The sequence below is a fragment of the Megascapheus bottae genome, chromosome 16 (genome assembly GCF_031878675.1).
Source record: "Megascapheus bottae isolate mThoBot1 chromosome 16, mThoBot2.hap1, whole genome shotgun sequence".
In the NCBI taxonomy this organism is placed as follows: Eukaryota; Metazoa; Chordata; class Mammalia; order Rodentia; family Geomyidae; genus Megascapheus; species Megascapheus bottae.
Genome location: NC_143524.1, coordinates 51,677,919 through 51,696,394, shown reverse-complemented (window position 1 = coordinate 51,696,394; position 18,476 = coordinate 51,677,919). Strand labels below are relative to the sequence as shown.

At 40.2% G+C, this 18,476-nt stretch overlaps 1 long non-coding RNA gene across 1 annotated transcript in view; it reads right to left on the bottom strand.

The window, feature by feature from the left end:
- Window positions 1-18,476, bottom strand: part of LOC150053574 (uncharacterized) — a 151,796-nt gene that overhangs the window by 119,268 nt on the left and 14,052 nt on the right. Inside the window, exons 2-3 of the long non-coding RNA XR_016538097.1 lie at window positions 18,115-18,214; window positions 17,093-17,142 (exon numbers count right to left, since the gene is read on the bottom strand). This is a non-coding gene — a long non-coding RNA (uncharacterized LOC150053574). The remainder of the gene's footprint in view (window positions 1-17,092; window positions 17,143-18,114; window positions 18,215-18,476) is intronic.

Genomic DNA, 18,476 nt, shown 5'->3' with positions numbered 1-18,476 from the left:
ATCAATGCCTAGGAAAACTTAGCAAGACAACCATCCCAGTCAATAAAGCCTGTCATTTCCGTTAAAAGGCATTTAAAGAAAAGAAGATGGGTACAACCAAAGAAAAATAGGCTGGAAATGTGGCTCAAGTAGTAGAGCACCACTACAGTGAAGCCCTGAGTTCAAAGTACAGTAATAAAAAGAAATAAAAGAATTATCCATTGAACTCAACAGTAATTATGCTTTTCTACTGAATGTAAAAAACTGCCTGGGGTAATAGCCTCAAATAGGGTCTATACTACATGTGATCTGCTACATACTGATCCTCAGTTTTCTTATCCAGCAAATAGGATAATATAATTCCCTTCTTCTCTCACTTATCATGAAGATCACAAAATGTTAACAAACCTGGAAAGCTGGAAATTGAATAAACTGAAATTGATTGAAACTGTGTAAGTTTGAGGGAGACCAAAATTCCCTTCTGAATTTCTTTTCTAGCCATATGGAAAAACATTAACACCTCAACTTCCTAGGATGGTTAGCCACACGGGTCTCCTGATATCCTACCCTAGGGTGCTTCATAAATGCCTGATAATAGAAGAATTAACAGCTACCACCATTTCCACTTTCCTAATCTTTAGAACTCAAGGAAACATCATTTCCTAAGATGAAACTTTTTAGGATAATTCTATAATTGTAGTGTTACAGACATAGCAGACCCAACTACTTGACAATTGTCCTAAACCAATCAGATAACAATTGGAAAGCATCCCATTCTTGTGGTGATGGGCCTTTATCATTAAGTTGCTAAAGAGACAATAATGAGATCGTGAATATAAAACTCTCCCTAATCTCCAGTGTCCTGCTTGTGTCAAGAAAAGTCAGAACCACATTGCAGCACTATTTACCATAGCAAAGATATGGAACCAACGCAGATGTCCCTCAGTTGATGAGTGGATCAACAAGATGTGGTATTTATACACAATGGAATTCTATGCTGCTGTCAGAAAGAATGACATCGCCCCATTTGTTAGGAAATGGAAAGACTTAGAAAAAAATTATATTAAGTGAAGTAAGCCAGACTCAAAGGAACATAGGCTCCATGGTTTCCCTCATTTGTCATAATGAGTAGAAACCTTGGGCTCTCATAGCAGAGATTTGCAATAGAGCAAAACCTAGATACATAAGGCCATATAATATGAAGCTAAATGAAAGGACCTCTAGGATATAGAAACAAAAGCCATATAATGAGTGATTGTTGTCCTTAACGTACTATATTATCTCTCATCTCTTTTGCTATCCCTTGATTATCTCATATTGTTACAGTATATTACTTTGTTTTCTGATATATTGGATATATTTGTATTTGGTTATTTGAAATTGGATAGGGAAGGGGGGAAAACAAGATGAGGGATGGGCATGGGGGGGAAATGGGGTCCAAGACATGAGAAAGGATATCAATGTACGTGAATTAATGTACCTTCTATCTGGCAAATACAATGTAACCCTTCTATTAATTACAATAAAAAATATATTTAAAAAAAAACCAGAAGTGGTGCTGAGGCTCAAGTGGTAGAGCTCTAGCCTTGAGAAAGTCCAAGGACAGTGCTCAGGCCATGAGCTCAAGCCCAGGACTAGCAAAAATAAATAAATAAATAAAATAAATAAAAAGAAAATCAGAACCATTAAGATTTTTAAATCCTTTATTCCAATTGTGTAAGTATTGACCTAAGGAGAGAAAATGAGCTGCCAAGGTCACCAGGCTCTTAGAGGTGTACCTCTCACAATATACCTGAGGCCCCTCTCTCTCTCCAGCAGTGCACATGGTGCCATCTTCCTGCTGGCATAATTCATTCCATGCCAGAGAAGTTGTAGAGATTATAAACATGAGGTCCTGTATGGTTGTACAAGGTTGTTTTCTTCTTTCTTTTCTTTACACTTTCTTTCTTTCTTTTCTTTACACTTTCTTTCTTTCTTTGTAGTGAGGCTTGAATTCAGGACTTCATAATGGCTAGGCAAATGTTCTGCCATTTGAGACCCTCTACCAATCCTTCCTCCTATGGTTGTTTTTAGAAATAGGGTCTTGCTATCAACAAGATGTGGTATTTATACACAATGGAATTCTATGCTGCTGTCAGAAAGAATGACATCGCCCCATTTGTTAGGAAATAGAAAGACTTAGAAAAAATCATGTTAAGTGAAGTAAGCCAGACTCAAAGGAACATAAGCTCAATGGTTTCTCTCATTTGTCATAATGAGTAGAAACCTTGGGCTCTCATAGCAGAGATTTGCAATAGAGCAAAACCTAGATACATAAGGCCATATAATATGACGCTAAATGAAAGGACCTCTAGGATATAGAAACAAAAGCCATATAATGAGTGATTGTTGTCCTTAACGTACTATGTTATCTCTCATCTCTTTTGCTGTCCCTTGATTATCTCATATTGTTACAGTATCTCACTTTGTTATCTGATATATTGGATATATTTGTATTTGGTTATTTGAAATTGGATAGGGAAGGGGGGAAAACAAGATGAGGGGTGGGGGTGGAAGGAGGGAAATGGGTACCAAGACATGAGAAAGGGTATCAATGTATGTGAATTAATGCACCTTCTATCTGGCGAATATAATGTAACCCTTCTATTAATTACAATTTTATATATATATATATATATATATATATATATATAAGAAATAGGGTCTTGCCTTTATGGCAGGGCCTGCCAGACTTGGATCTTCCTGTTTGTGTTTCACACATTACCATGCCCAGCTAACAGTTGAGAAGGGGGCTTGCAAACATTTTGGGTCTGGACCAGCCTCAAACCATGACCCCTTCCAAAGCAGCTAGAAATATAGGCTTGAGCCACAGATGCTGGCTTGTATAGTTTTTCTTATTTACATGCTCTGATCAGCATATTTCTTTATAGGTATTTAAACCTAAGAAATTTAAGTGCTTGGGACTGAACAGAAAACAATGCGACCAACATCATTTGTTTAAAAAAATAGTTCTGCATTTTAATTACCATAATCTCCATCTGCTTTTTATTTTATTTTGTTCACTAAGGGGAAAGGGAGTGGAGCATATCTAATTTCTCTGAAGGTACAAAGCTCTTGTATTCTGCAGAGCTAATGGTGTTTCCTTGAGCATGCACTAATTATACTTACCACGTGATCTGTTCCAGTTGAGAAACATCCTGGTTGAAAAGCTTCTGCCGAGGGGATGAGCAGACGGGGAAACAGCCTATAAAGCAGGCAGTCTCATGGGGATGGGAGCCTGGTTGCCAACTACTAAAACCCCTTACGGGTCTATGGCAAGAGACAGGCACGAGGATGCCAAAACCTGATTTCAAATCAGATAGAAACTTAACCTAAATGATTGTTCACCCATCCTGTGTATGTGTGTGTGTGTGTGTGTGTGTGTGTGTGTGTGTCTGTCTGTCTGTCTGTCTGTCTGTCTGTCTGTCTGTCTTAGCTGGCTTAGCTTATTTTTTTTTTGCTAAATACTCTATCACTTAACCACATCTCTCCTTCCAGCTCTTGGCTGGTTAATTGGAGATGAGTCTCCCAGATTTATCTGCCTGGGGTGGCTTTGAACTCAGATCATCAGATCTCAGCTTCCAATGTAAGCTAGGATTATAGGCATGAGCCAATAGTGCCTGGCAGCACAGGCATCTTTTAACATCTTTTAATATGCGCAATTTCCTGATGCTGTGAACTTTGAAGGTTTTTCGTTAAGGTCTCAGCCCAGCCTTATGGACTCAGGAAAAATCATAATTATGATAGTTACTCTTGGATGCCAAGTGATCCACATTCCTTAAGTCCCTCATCACAGCTCTCTAATAAAGTGTCATTATTCCTCTGTATGATTGGTATTAAAAACAAAAGCTTTGGACAAATTAATTTGAAGTTAAATTGTCCAAGGTCCTCCAGCTACAAAGTACAGAGCCAGAATGTGAACCTGAGTCTGCTTGGCTTTCAGAGCCTTTGTGTTTTTTCCAGCTATCTTAGCAGACTGTGTTCTTTCCCACGCTGCAGTCCCAAGCATTCAACATATAACAGAAGCTGGAAGCCCCGCTTCAAGGGAAGCTCCTTGTGCTGAGCTTCAAAGATGACACAATGTCTCCACATACATGTCCTGACAAAGACAAACCTCCAGACTAGGGTTCTCAGCTTGTAATGGCCTCCAATCATACATTCTTCTCTGGACCCTCCTCTATACTCTACTTTCAATGGAAAGAAGTCAACATGCAAATCATGATATGCAAACAGTCTGGAGGATAAAACTGGGGTCTGTTTCTTTCAAGTGGAAGTGAGGATGAACCTCCTCCATGCCTGGAGAGATGGAGTAGTAGGTGATTTCTGGATCTGAGCTGAAACAACTGTTGTTCTTTGAAAACCTTTATTTTTTTCTCCATGGTTATCTTTTTAAGAAATTGTTTTTGTGCAGTTGATATACAGAGGGATTACAGGTGAGTCAGGTACAATCAGTACAATTTTTTTAATCATTTTCCCCCTTCTAATGCTCTCTTCCAATCTTTCCCCCTGATCGTCACCCATAAGATATCTAGTTCAGCCAAACTGGTAGTTCACGGCCTATAATCCTAGCTACTCAGGAGGCTGAGATCTGAGGATCAAGGTTCAAAGACAGCCTGGGCCAAAAGGACATGAGACTCTTATCTCCAAATACCTCTAGAAAGGGAAGTGGGGCTTGGCTCAAGAGTAGGGCAGTAGCCTTGAGCTGAAGATCAGGGACAGCACCCAGGCTGAGTTCAAGCCCCATGACCCACAAAAAATAAAAAGATTTTGGGGCCGGGAGTTTGGCCTAGTGGATTTATGGGAGAACTCCATGTGCACCAACACTGAATGAGGTGAGCAGGATGAGGCTTTGCCACCTGTGTGTGTAGAAAGGGAATCTGGAACCGCAGGTGACCTAGAGATTTTGGCAGGAAGAAACAAAGCTGTCAATAGCACAGATGATGGATATGTCTACACAAAAAATCCCAACAGAATTGGAAAAGAAAGTAGTAGAATTGATTTTAGACATATTGATAGGTAACCAAAGATAGTGTACTTGACTATAAAAATGAAGGTAATTGGTACATGCTATACTATGGGTGAACTCATAATTTGCCAGGTGAAATGATCCATCACAAAAGGACAAGTATTATAGTATGCTATATATACAAGGCACCTGGTGTAGTTAAATTCAGAGACAGAAAGTAGAATGATAATAGGATAGAGGGAGGGAGGAATTAAGAATAGGAAATTCTACAGGAGACGCTGATGAAATAGAGTCCCTCTAGGTAGTCTAGAGTAGCCTTGGACGCATAATCTTCCTATACAAGAACAGGCAGGCAGGCCCTCAGAGACAAAAACTTGATCTGGAATCACTGGAGAGAAGGGAATGATAAGAAATGACAGCCTGATGAATTCTGGGTTTCCTTTTGTGAGGATAAAAATATCCTTGAATTAGATAGTGGTGGTTGTTGTATAGTTCTGCAAATGAATCAAATGTCACTGAATTATAAAAATGGATAAAAGGGCGACTTTTATGTTATGAATCTTTTACCGCAATAAAAATACTATTATTCATCTTCTTATATGGTGCCTATTTTAGAGAAACGCTGAAAATGTGTCCAAGAAGACAGGTTTTAATCACAAGTTTTAGTTAACAGGAAAGGAAAAACTAGCAGGGCATGATAGCTCAATCCTAGCTACCGAGAAGGCTGAGATCTGAGGATCACAGTTCAAAGCCAGCCTGGGCACTAACGTCCTTGAGACTCTTATCTCCAATTAACCACTAGAAGACCAGAAGTGGTGCTATGGCTCAAGGGGTAGGGCAGTAGCCTTGAACTGAAGAGCATTCATACCCCAGAATACTAAGCAACCATACACAAATGTTCACAGAAACAATATTCAAAATATACAGAGGTATATCCATCAACTAATGAACAACCATTTAAAGCAAAATATCCACATACACACTCCCTCCCACTTTCCTTAAGCCAAGCTCCTTCACTGCCTCACCCTTGGCTATTCAGCTACCTGAGGCTTCTCACAATGACCTTCCTCCTGCCTGGCCAAGCTCTATCTGTCCTCTCCTCTCTGGAAGCAGCTCATCCTGAAGCTTCTGTGTGTGGGAGCACACACTGATTGTTCAGACCTCTAGCAAATGAATGTGTCTGAGAACAGGCCTATGCAGGGAGGGGCTTGGGCAGAGGAAAGCAACAGTGGAGTTCTCTTAATTCTGGAAGCCAGAGAAGACCCCTGGCTGCTCAAAGTATAAGTGGCACTGATTTCATTACCATGGCCCATTATTCCCAGAATCTTATAATCTAAGCAATTCAGACCCCTGAACATCAGGACCCAAATGTACTCTCTCTGAAGGGCAGATTTTAGAAGTTTGATTTAGGAACCAGAAGTGAAAAAGATGGGTTTTAACAGCTGCTAGATGACGCCTCTACTTGTGGTCCAACCCTGATCCTTGAGCCAAAAGCTGGACATTCTCATGACTCTTGCTGGTTCTAGCACTTTCATTCCTGTTAGTAGTTATGTCATTTCTGCCAATACTCAAGCCACCAGCTTGCCACATTTTCTCACACTCTGTAAAGGTGGCTGAAGGTGACCATAGGGTCACACCATGGTCTACTGAGTCCTCAAGTAGCTTTGAGCTGCCATTTCCCTTCACCAAGGACCAACCATGGCTTTATGCATCAAGATAACCACAGCTGTCTAATTAATGTCTCCCTCTATGATTTGTTCCCCCTGAGTCCTGCCCAGACTGGAGAAAGCTCCAGGTTTCCCAGCTGCCTCTCTCAAGCATGTACTGCAAAAACAATGGTCAAGAAAACAAGGCAGCCTGGGAGTTTGGCCTCGTGGTAGAGTGCTTGCCTAAAAAGCATGAAGACCCAGGTTCAATTCCTCTGTACCACATACATAGAAAAAACCATTAGTGGTGCTGTGGCTCAAGTTGTAGAACTCTAGCCTTGAGAAAGCCCCAGGAGTTTAAGCCCCAGGACTGGCAAAAAGAAAAAGAAAAACAGAAGGAAGGAAGGAAGGGAGGAAAGGAGGGGAAGGTAGGGGAGGGGAGGGAAGGAAAGGAAAGGAAAAGAAACTTCCTAGGGATCGTGAAGCATTAGTCCATTGGGCCTGAGTTTCTATTTACTTAAAGTGGAAACAGAACAAAAGCTTCCTGACATCCTTTATTTTCAATCCCACCACCTACAATAACAACTCTCATCCAGTCCACTGCATTTTACAGACAACTTTCATTATTTCTTCTCTGTGGTGCCTTTTTTAATTCTAAAATAAGACATTGCATTCAGCAATTGTTCTCCTTTATTATATACATTTTTTTTTTGCCAGTCCTGGGCTTGAGCTCAAGGCCTGAGCACTGTCCTTGGACTTTGTCAAGGCTAGAGCTCTACCACTTGAGCCTCAGCACCACTTCCTAGGCTAAACTCACAGCCCTCCTTTACTACATTTAATGCTATAAATTTCTTTTATTTTTATGGGTCATAGGGCTTGAACTCATCCTGGGTGTTGTCCCTGAGCTCTTCAGCTTAAGGCTACCACTCTACCCTTGATCTAAGCCTACTTCCCGTTATCTAGGGATTAATTGGAGATAAGAGTCTCGGGTCCTTTTGTGCCTGGGATGGCTTTGAACCTTGATCCTCACATCTCAGCCTCCTGAATAGCTAGGATTACAGGTATGAGCCACAGTGCCTAGCTTTTTTTTTTTTTTTTTGCCAGTCCTGGGGTCTGAACTCAGGGCCTGAGCACTGTCCTTGGACACTTTTGCTCAAGACTAGAGCTCTGCCACTTGAGCCACAATGCCACCTCCAGTTTTTTCTGCTTATATGGTACTAAGGAATCAAACCCAGGGCCATGTGCATGCTAGGCAAGCACTCTACCAATAGGCTATGCTCCTGATCCTTTAATGCTATAAATTTCATATCAGGCTTATCAAAACATTAAAATATATTTTGGGGGCCAAGAGCATAGCCTAGTGGTAAAGTGCTTGCCTAGCATGCATGAAGGTTCAATTCCTTGGTACCACATATACAGAAAAAGCCAGAAGTGGTGCTGTGGTTCAAGAGGTAGAGAGCTAGCCTTGAGCAAAAAGTGTCCAAGGACAGTGCCAGACCCTGGATTCAAGCTCCAGGACTGGAAAATAATAATAATGATGATGATGATAATATCACTTCTTTCATCCCACTTCTTTTTCCTAAGTTTGATTTCAGTGGTCCCGTTAGGGTCCTTTAAGATAAGAGTCTGTGAATGGGAAACTTGTCCAGTCCAATGCAAATTTAACTACTGTAGCAAATTCTAAATTGGCAGTTACTTCCTCTTGGCATTTAAAAGACACTATTCCCATCTCCTGGTCATCACTGGATTGCCAAGTCAGTCTATAGGTATGCTGTTTTCATTCTGGCTATGCTTGATATATTTAAGATTAGTCATTGGTGCTTTGCTTTTTTTCCCTATGAGTATGTAGCTGTAGTGTGTGTGTGTGTGTGTGTGTGTGTGTGTGTGTGTGTGTGTTTAAACACTATTGGAAAGGCTTCTTTGATCTAAATAATATCCTTCATAAGCTCGAGGGTATTTTCAGTCATTATTTCTTGAATGTTATGTCTTTGTTTAATTTTTGAGCTCCACTTAAACCAATTAATCACCTCCCTCTAGTCTTTCCATGTGTTAATATTTTTACTATGCATTTTATATCCCCACCTCTCAGTGCTTATAGAAAATATTGAATTGGGCTGGGAGCATAGCCTAGTAGCAGAGTGCTTGCCTAGCATGCACAAGGCCTTGGGTTCAATTCCTCAGTACCACATACACAGGAAAAAGCTGGAAGTGGTGCCATGGCTCAAACGGCAGAGTACTACCAAGCACAGTGTCTAGGCCCTGAGTTCAAGCAAAAAGAAGAAGAAGAAGAAGAAGAAGAAGAAGAAGAAGAAGAAGAAGAAGAAGAAGAAGAAGAAGAAGGGGATATTGAGTTGTTTTTTAAAAGTATTTTATACTTTAAAGCACATGTTTTGCCTACCTACTGAAAGATTTTTCTATCAGAATAAACATCTTTTCTTTTTCTTTCTTTTTTTTTTTTTGGCCAGTCCTGGGCCTTGAACTCAGGGCCTGAGCACTGTCCTTGGGCTTTCTCAAGGCTAGAGCTCTACCACTTGAGCCACAGCACCCATTCCGGCTTTTTTCTATGTATGTGGTACCAAGGAATCGAACCTGGGTCTCTGTGCATGCTAGGTAAGCACTCTACCACCAGGCAAACTCCTGGCCTACATCTTTTCTTTTTAAAGGTGTAAATCACGATTTTTTGTGTGGCTTTATAAACACTACTTAAATCTGCTTATTCTTTTTCTTCACAGTCTTTTTCTTAGGGCTTCAATTTCTTTTTTTCTTTAACTATCTTCTAAGAAATGCCTATAGACACTCATATTATTCTGTTATAAAGTTATGCTGTTTACATATCTGTTAATTCTTGGTCACCTGCTTCCTTAATAGGCTTTTAATTTGTAATGCAGGTTTTTGCCTGGAGGAAATTATATGGATTGGATGAAAGAACATTCCTTTATCATGAGCTTGTGGCCAAAGGACTCAGGAGCCAACTTGAAGAGGCTCCCACAGGACAAAGACAGGAGAATCTGGGCCTAAATAAGAACAATATCCGCAAATTTATCATTCAAATGATGCTTAAAGCCATGGGATTTTACAACAAAATTAGAAATCACTTTTGGAGAATGATCTTTTCTGCTCACCCTTGTACCTAGAGTAATAAACATTGATAAGAAATGTCTTAGTGCCGGGAGTTTGGCCTAGTGGTAGAGTGCTTGCCTAGCATGCATGAAGAACTGAGTTTGATTCCTCAGTAACACATACATATAAAAGCCGAAAGTGATGCTGTGGCTCAAGTGGTAGAGCGCTAGCCTTGAGGAAAAAGCCCAAGGATAATACTCAGGACCTAAATTCAAGCCCCAGGACAAGAAAGAAAGAAAGAAAGAAAGAAAGAAAGAAAGAAAGAAAGAAAGAAAGAAAGAAAGAAAGAAAGAAAGAAAGAAAGAAAGAAAGAAAGACAGACAGACAGACCAGGGCCAAGAGCCTAGCCTAGTGGTAGAGTGCATGTTATAATAATAAATCATCATTTTGCCAGACATGGTGGCTCATGCCTATAATCCTAGCTTCTCAGGAGGCTGAGATCTGAGGATCGAGGTTCAAAGCCAGCCCAGGCACAAAAGGGCCTGAGATGCTTAACCTCTAGAAAATGGGGCTTGGCTGAAGAGTAGGGCAGTAGCCTTGAGCTGAAGAACTCAGGGACAATACCCAGGCCCAGGGGTAGGGTGGTAGTCTTGAGGTGAAGAGCTCAGGGACACAGCCCAGACTGAGTTCAAGCCCCATGACCCACAAAAAAAAAAGAAGAAAGGAAGGAAGAAAGAAGAAAAGGAAGGAAGGAAGGAAGGAAGGAAGGAAGGAAGGAAGAAAGAAAGAAAGAAAGAAAGAAAGAAAGAAAGAAAGAAAGAAAGAATTTTGCTTCTTCAAATAATATAGATCTAGTCAGTGGTTATCAATCACTTTCAAAGTTACAGAGACAAGAAATAGTATTCTTTCAAATGGAAAAATATAGCCCCTTGTAACTAATGTAATCATGTAGCACAAACTTAATTCTCTAAGAAACTAAAAGAACATGATTTTAGCATTTTTGTTTAAGGTCATGTGTACATGAAATGGTTGAAAATGTTAGTTTTGTAAGACAGTTCAGTAGCCACCCATTTAAAAGTATAGTCTTTAAAAAATGGTGAATTAATTGATAATTCTTAATGGCAAGTATAGATGAACAAAGAAAAAACATTTTACTTTGAAAACAATGTTTTAAATATGTATATCTTAGCTTTGGTTTCATAAAAGTTCAAGGATTTCAGCAGAATTTGTTTTCTAAATCAGGAACAATCTCTCTCTCCTCTCCCTTCCCACCCCCTCCTCCTTTATCTTATCTAGAACTGCAGAAAAGGTTATCATCATCCTGTTTTGCTTCACTCTTATGAATTCCAAATTCCTTACACATGATGCTGTGAGATAAAATTTTTTAGTCAACTATGGAGGTGAAAAATAGCTTGTAAAAAAAAGATCTGAGTAGCATATATGGGAAGTGAAATGGGAAAAATAAATGATATTTTAACTACTCCAAATGCATTAATTAATGGCAGATTTAACTGAGAAACTTTCATGCTCTGCATTTTGTGTAGGAAATGTAAAGGGCAAATACAATAGCAACTTGAAGCTAATACAAATGTAATTGGCAGATAAGTACTAGTCATAAGATGAAAACATTTTATTTTGGCAAAATTGTATTAATTAAATGCTTGTCACAAAATATTCCTTGATGTTTATAAGTGATTAATGATGTTTTACATTTTCTGAATAAAATGCTCTTATTTGCTTGGCTTTAACTTTAAAAAAAAATATGATTTTAGGCACTGTTGTGGTTTGGAAATAAAATGTCCCCAAAGACTTATGTGTCAAAGGCTTGATCCCTGGTGGTTGGTGCTATTGAGAGGTGATTGTATCTGAGGGTGCTAACCTCAGATTAAGGATTAATCCACTGATGAGCTAGTTCCCGCCTGAATGGGCTATTAGCATAGGAAGTGGAGCCTAGTTCAAGAAGTAGGTTACTAAGGGTAAGCCTTGAGGGGCATTTCTTGTTCCTAGCCTCTCCTTCTCCTTCCTCTTTCTTCTTCCTTGCCCCTCTTTCTCTCTCTGTCTCTCTCCATCACTCTGTCTCCATTACTCAGTCTCTGTCTCTCTCTGTATCTCTGTCTCTCTGTCTCTTTGTCTGTCTCTCGCTCTCTTTCTCTCCCCCCCTCCCCCCACCGCCCGCTTCTTTCCCTCCTACCCTCCTTCCTGGCCCTGTAAAATGAGTACCATTACTTCAACATAATACTCTGCTTCGATGTTTCTTAGGATCAATGAAGCCAAGTAACCACAAACTAAAGCCTCTGACACTATGATCCAAAATAAACCTTTCTTCCTTTAAATTGATCCTCTCAAGTGTTTTGTAACAAATAGAAAATTAGTACAATACAGCCGTGCCAGGTGGCTCACACCTGTAATCCTAGCTACTTCAGGAGGCTGAGATCTGAGGATTACAGTTCAAAACCAGCCTGGGGAACAAAAATCTATAAGACTCTTATCTACAATTAACCACCAGAAAACTAAAAGTGGCTCAAGTGGTAGAGCACTGGCCTTGCGTTGAAGAGCTCAGGCACAATTCCCAGGCCCAGAGTTTAAGTCCCACAACTAACAACAACAACAACAAAAAAGGAAAATTAACACAGCATTTAAACACATGTAGACCATTACACTTGCTTTGTATCAAGTTATCAATATAAAGATGAGGGCAATCTTTGAGATTGTGTCATTTTCCTATAACACATACTTGCATATCATATATATACATATAGTATATATATATATACATATATATATATCCTATATTCTGAATGTCTAGTTATCTAAGTACACAGAAAGTTCACTATGCTTCCTTTATGTGCTTCATATATGTCTATCTATTGGGTGGCCACATGACTTCCTGAGCCATTGGGATAATTTCCTCTGCCCTTAGTTCTATAAACAAGCTCAGCCTTCCATGACTCCCTGGAGATAAACAGGTTGAGACAGAAGCTTTAAAATGAACATCAGCTCCTTTTCCTTTAGGGCTAAGTCTAGGCAACAGCAGCATTCTGGCACCCAGACTTTCATGACTCAAGAATAACAATAGCAATTGGTTTCTCTCAGTCATGAGGAACAACACTGAGGCACACACAGGGAACAGCCAGGCCTTTGTTGGGAAATAAAATCAGGCTCTTCAAGAGAGAAGTCCCCAGACGAAGCACAGTGCAAATGTTCTCTCTCATTATTCACATAATGAACTTCATTAGTTATTTTCTATTAATAAAGTAGAGACCTTAAGAATTTCAATTAAAAGTCATTTTGAGTCTTTGGTGCCATTTGTGTTGGGTATATTTAGTTCCTGGGCCCTTTTGTGGAAAGGTTGAGCAAGGAAGTCAAAATGTTACCATCTGAATGGAAATCAAGCATGCAAACTGATTGCCTACCCAGGTGAACTGAAAATGGAATAAACAGTCACCCCTAAACAGGAAACCACTAATTAGATTTTTTTAATTCAGCATAAATGCTTCCCAAATCGCATGCTAATATAGAACTTCACTGTATATTGATTAGATTTTCCTGATAAAAGGATGTACTGGCTGAACATGCCCTAGAGATTTAATTGTACTAACTGTCCTTCTGCAAAAGGTTGTATTTAAATGTAGATGACAATGCCCTCAGCCATCCTTTGTGCTGACAGAGATAGGAAGCTGGTCCTTCTAAATTATCATTTTTAACTTTCTTTCATCTAGGCCTTGAAAATGACAAAAATGGTCAGGCTGTCACCGGAAGGAGATGAGGTTTAGTGAAGCTTCCCTTTAAATGTAGAAACTCTCCACTGAGGGTCCTTTCACTTTGATCATAGAATAAGAATTTCTGGATAAGCCACAATGGTAAGAAAACATGGCAGCTTTATTGAGTATGTAAACAAACAGGTAAGCAGACATACAGACATAAAACAGACAAACCTACAAGCAAAAGGGCAGGGGCACAATCTAACCGAGTGTGGGTGCTCTCACAGGGAGATAAAGACAGATGCAGAGAGATACACACAGTTCCTTGAGCTGTTAGGGTATACATATGATAAGGCAGAGGGTCTGGCTTCAAAGTGATGTAAAGTTAGGTGCTTTGTCTTTGCTCTACTCACACCTGGTATTACTTTCTGAGTTTCAACCCAAGAATGAATCCCCCTAAAACACATCCATATCCTTGAGACAAGGAGGTACCCTATGATCTGCATTTTGGGGCAGAGAGTGGCTTAAGTTTGGGAAGCATTTTTCTCAGGAAAGCATACATCCTTGCCAGATCAGTGTTAATTCTTGGGGTAAGAAATGTATTCCTCAGGAAGGAATGCATGCTATTGTCTCTCTTTGAAGCAAAGATGACACTTTTATGTTTCTAATACCATATTTCTGAGTTGCCTTCACTTGGCTTCATTTTTCTTATTTCCTCATTTCCCCTAAATGACTTTGGCCCCTTAATCTTAAAGGAAGTAAATGAAGGAATATCTCCTATATTTGCTGTTAGCTTACGGTACCTCATTTTTCCCTAGTCTACCTGGTGTCAAGACCTATATATATCAAGGTGAGAAAAAATAAGCCTTTAGGGCCAGGAGTTTGGCCTAGTGGTAGAGTGTTTGCCTAGCAAGCACGAAGACCGGGGTTCGATTCCTCGGTACTACATACATAGAAAAAGCCGGAAGTGGTGAGCAGGCTCAAGTGGTAGCGCTCTAACCTTGAGAAAGTCCAAGGACAGTGCTAAAGCCCAGAACTGGCCCAAAAAATGTTTTAAAAAGTCTTTATTTATAAAGCACAAAGCAGATCCATAAATCTAAGCCCTTGTAGCAGTGGAGCAACTTATCAAAGAGTCCGTCCAAGAGTCCTCAGTGAGGATGTAGGGTCATCAAACTAAAAGGTTGACAAGGGTTCACTAAATGCACTTTGGACAGCTGCATTTTCCTCAGGAGAGCATGACGTGCTTTTGAAAATTACATCATTTCAGGAGAAAAGTCGCTGGAGATTAGAAGAGAGATCAGCCAGGATGTGCACAAAGGAAAAGAGAAGGAAGTCAATACAAAATGAGGGGAGTATTTGCCTAGTAGAAATCATCAGAGGAAATCTGCAGTCGCTACAGTCTGTAACCTTTCATCACAATGCAGCACAACTCACTCCACTGCAAGAATGAACTAAGAAGCAATCTGATGTATGTTAGAGCTCAGATTGTGAGGAAATAGTTTTATATAATTTCCTTTGAGCTAGCGCTCAGGCAGAATAATCTTCCTGGCTTCTTCTGGGTTTGGAGAAAAATGATGGTTGCCTGCTATCAATCTCCCTCTTACTGTCCCTCATACCCACTGCAGGAAGAAAAATCAGCAATGGGAACAAATAAAACCATAGTTGATTTGAGTCTTCAGCATTACTAGAAATCAGAGCTTCCAGTTAACTAAGTAGAATGGATAAAATTCTAGTAAAGCTATCACTGCTTGCCTACCACTGGTTTAAGGATTTGTTAAAAAGAATAGAAAAGAAAAGAACATAGACAACATACAGACAGAAACTCTTCCAGAAAATGGAAATCCAATATCACATCCTAAACATGGGCTTGACATAGGCTTGATAGTTACAATTAATGTAACTATCTACTAGGAGGACACAGCTGAATGTGAAAGCAAAAAGGCATCCCTAGAAAGAATTGTTTTGGGGAGAAAAATAAGGACTCAAAAGAAACTGTGGTACCAGGTAGAGATAAGGTCAGTTAGGAGTAGGAGAAAAAGAAAGGGGAAATATTAAGGATTTGGGCTGGCAGTGTGGTCTAGTGGTAGAGTGCTCACCTAGCATACAAAAAGACCCGGGTACAATTCCTCAGTAACACATACACAGAAAAAGCCAGAAGTGGTGCTATGGTTCAAAGGAGTAGACCACTAGCCTTGAGAAAGCCCAAGGACAGTGCCCAGGCCCTGAGTTCAAGCCCCATGCCTGGAAAAAAATAAAGACATTGTAGACAAAAAAGGATAACAAAGCATACTAAACTTTCTCCAAAAGATTACTACCAAAAACACCATTTCCCATAAAAGAAATTCATAGAAGAGGGCAAAACAAACACGAAAGTGCTTTCAAATCTGGGACTTAATCCATAAAATAAATTGGAATAGATTACAAAGAAAACCACAACCACATACAACTACTATTAAAAAGGAATCAGAAACCTGGTGCTGGTGGCTTATACCCATAATCCAAACTACTGAGCAGAAGTCTGAGATCTGAAGATTGAGATCCAAAGCCAGCATTGGCACATTGTCAGGAAAGCCTGTGATATTGTTATCTCCAATTAACTACAACACACACACACACACACACACACACACACACACACACAAAAGCTAGAAGAAGAGCTGTAGCTCAAGTGTTAGAGCTTTAGCTTTGAGCATAAAAATTTAACCTAGGTCCTGAGTTCAAGCCATAGGACTAGCACAGAAAGCAAAGAAGGGCAGGGTATGGGGCCAGGAGTTTGACCTAGTGGTAGCGTGCTTGCCTAGCATGTACAAAGACCAGGGTTCAAGTCCTCAATACCACATACATAGAAAAGACAGAGTGGTGCTGTGGCTCAAGTGGTAGAGTGCTAAGCCTTGAGGAAAAAAGCCCAACTACAGTGTTCAGGCCCTGAGTTCAAGCTCCAAGACTGGCAAAAAAGAAAAAGAAAAAAAAAGAAAGGCAGGGCAAGGAAGAGAAGGGAGGGGGGAGGGAGAGAGAGGGTGAAGGAGAGAGAGAGAGCTCTAAGAACAAACTAACCATAGAAATCAAGAAACCTATAACACCTATGTGGATATGAAAAACACCCTTATTTATAAATATAAAACTTAAAAGATGATGTGAATCCCCAAAAAGAGAAATACAGGGAAAATGAGAGTTCACTGAACTAAAGGATGGCAATAAGGAGAAAAATATCAAATCCTATCAGAAGAAATATTACAATCCACCTCCTGTATCATGAAGATCCTCTTTATAGTCTCTATTTTTACTCTGTATTTTCTCAAAATTTCTCACTCCATCCCACTCTTCCTCTTGCTCACATGAGACAAGTTCCCTAACACTTTACTCCTACTAGAGCTACCTTGTGAAGCCATTTGTCCCTCTGACTTCCTTACCTTCAGTGTGGAATACCTACAAAATGCCAAGAACACTACTATGTAGCTTGTTGTGCTACAGGATTCCAACCAGAATATCAGTTCTCACTCCACCAACAACCACTGCCACAATTTTCAGGAATTGATGTTATAGGAGGGGAAAAATACCTTTTCCTCACACCCATTACAAGACAGATTAACAGTAAGAAATGCATTTATTGAGGAAGCAGTGGCTCATCAAAAATTGCATGTTTTTATGGACACTTGTACCAAAGTGTGATTGGCAAATTAAAGACAATGAATGAATCTTACCAAGGTTATGTTGTTGAAATTCTGCTAGAATCTTCATGAAACACTCTTTCCTGTGGGTTTAAGACAAAATCACTTGTCATCAGGATCTTCAGAGGAGAGAGGGAGGGGGGAAAAACAAGATTAAACAGTGAGCCTCTGCTCCTGGGGTTTTTCAGTTTCTTTCCAGCTTCAAATACTTATTCTGTCCAGGTGCCATACTTCTGGGCATCATGTTCTCAGCATTGACAGTATTCTTTATCATTCCTCCAACTCATGAGCAAGCCACAGTTACTGAGATAAATGAAATCTATCAAGTAGAAACCTAGGTGAGTGTGCAGAAATATTCCTTAATGTAATAGACTTCTGTGTTCCGGTGATCATGGAATTCCATCAAGGGAGATTATTTCACATTGACCACTTCTATCATTTCATCTGAAGCTTTAAGAATAATGCTACTTGAGAATTCCCTCAGCAAATCTTTACTCTAAGATATCCACCCTTGTCTTTATTGTATTTGTAAGTTCTGTTCTTCCTCGAGGCTCAGTCTGGGTTCTTTCTCCCATTGTAATTCAAGAGTGATAACTTGCTCACTGACTTGGCCCTCTCTGGAACCAGTGGTCTTCCAAGGCTACCTTGAGGCCACCAGTTTGGGTGGCCTGCCTCTGCTACAGCACCCCTTTGTCTACTGTAGATAATCCCTTTGGTCCTCTGAGCTCATCTTTAAGGACTTCAGTGCTCAAAGGCCACACAGCAACTTGTGCATCCCTCTAAAGCACAAACTTAAAGCCAATATTTAAGCTGCCTTTCTACTCTACCATCTGCATACCTTGCAGACAGTGGTGCTATGCCACACTGTAGCTTCTTTAAGGGGTTTAAATGGCTTTGAGCCATATGTGAGAGAAGCAGAGTGGTAGGTTATATATTTTATATCTTTACGCTTCCAACATACTTTTCAAGGATCCACCACAATTGTCAACTGTCTGATTCCAGAGAGAAAAGGGAAGTCCATATGCATCTGGACTTTGTTCCCCTCACTTTCTTACCTCTTCCACAAGGACGAAGATCTTTCATCTTTTCTCCAGCTAGGTGTGTTCTCTGTGCCATAGTTTCCTCTCTTCCTCATTTCACATTCTTGCTTTAGTCCTATTAGAAGAGACATCATCAGGTTGGGAATTTGGCCTAGTGGTAGAGTGCTTGCCTAGCATGCACAAAGACCCTGGATCAATTCCTTGGTGCCACATAAACAGAAAAAGCCACAAGTGGTTGTGGCTCAAGTGGTAGAGCTTTAGCCTTCAGAAAGCCTAAGGACAGTGTTCAGGCCCTGAGGTTAAGCCCCAGGACTGGCGGGGCAGGGGGGGGGGGCGGTGAGAGAGAGAGAGAGAGAGAAAGAGAGAGAGAGAGATCA